Consider the following 1,683-nt stretch of genomic DNA (forward strand, 5'->3'; position numbering starts at 1 on the left):
ATTTGTTTTAAATGCATAACGTCCCAAGCAGGGGTGAGATTGTAAAGTAATGGGAAGTCTAACTACAGGTGGGAATAAAAACTGGTAAAAACCGATTTGGAGAGCACCCTAGTAATATCCAGTAAAGTTGATCACATATTGTACAATCCACCTAGCAATTCCACTATACTCCATACCAAGCTACAGGGCCATATGGAGAGAGAGAGAGAGAGAGAGAGAGAGAGAGAGAGAGAGAGAGAGAGAGAGAGAGAGAATGTGAGAAAGTAAATTACTCACAGACTTTGGGAATATAGATCTTTTCCTTCATCTGTATGCCTGTAGTCCAATAACCTTAAAAAAATCTCTCCTCTCTATATGAACTCATTAGAATTGCCTTATGTTACTTTGACACTAACAGACATATCGAGGGGTGGAGGAATAGTATGACAGTTAGGGCACTTGCCTTTCACATAGCTGACCGAGGTTCAATCCTCGGCACTGTAGATGGTCCCCTGAGCCCTGCCAAGAGTGATTCCTAAGCACAGAACAAGGAGCAATCTCTGAAACAAACCCCTCCCCCACAAAAAAAGAGAAACACCAACATAAAAAGGAAATATGAAATTTGAAGATTAATCTATCTATGATACCGGCAGAGGGACAAAGCCACGTGGGTTCCGGGGCCGAGATCTCCAAGCCTACTCGGATTGGAGTCGAGCATCCTCCACCCAGATCCTCCAAATTCCAGTAGGTGGGGGTCACACCCACCAACTGGCCCCCTGGTGCCGTATAATCCCATCAGCGGCCAAGACTCAGAGACTATAAAAACCAGCTCCCGGAACCGCGCGGCCGCGACATCTTATTATGACATCTCATTCCTACTTTGACAAACTGGCAGGCTACCGAATGTAGCCTGCCCACACGGCAGAGTCTGGCAAACTCCCCGTGGCGTACCCAATATGCCAAACACCAGTAACAATGATGGGTCTCATTCTCCTAAAGAGCCTTGAATATAATCTCAGGGCTAGGATGAAGGAGACGTTACTGGGGCCTGCTCGAGGCAATCGACGAATAACAGGATGATCTGTGATCTGATTTGTGATTAATCTACCCGAAGATTAATCTTGCTATGATAAATAAGTTGTGGGAAGGAGGGTTTGTTTTCATTCACAAGCACTTCTTAAAGCATTCTCCAAACTAATTCTCTCACTGGGCATTCTCCAAACTAATTCTCTCACTGACAGGAATTTCTTTTTTTTTTTGAGTTTAATTCTTTTATTTATTTATTTTTAATTAAATCAGCATGAGGTACAGTTCACGGTCACAGTCCTCCCGTTGTTCATCGATTAGCTCGAGTGGGCCCAGTAAACTTTCATGATTGAGTTTCAGTCATACAATGATCACCCATCCCTCCACCAGTGCGCATTTTCCACCACCAGTGTCCCCAGTATCCCTTCACCACCCCTACCTCACTCCACTCCCTGCCTCTGTGGTAGACATCACTAGGAGAAATTCTATAAGAGAAAATCACCAGTAAATCATCAAATATGAATTGGTGTCAACTGAATTCTCATGTATATTATCCATAAAGAATAGACAAGTTACTTTAGTTTTTAGTAATTTTCCTTATTTTCCTTGTTTATAAGAGTTTACTGGGGGCTGGAGCGATAGCACAGTGGGTAGGGTGTTTACCTTGCACGAGGCCTA

Source organism: Sorex fumeus, unplaced genomic scaffold (assembly GCF_029834395.1).
Source record: "Sorex fumeus unplaced genomic scaffold, SorFum_2.1 ptg000018l, whole genome shotgun sequence".
NCBI classification, from domain to species: domain Eukaryota; kingdom Metazoa; phylum Chordata; class Mammalia; order Eulipotyphla; family Soricidae; genus Sorex; species Sorex fumeus.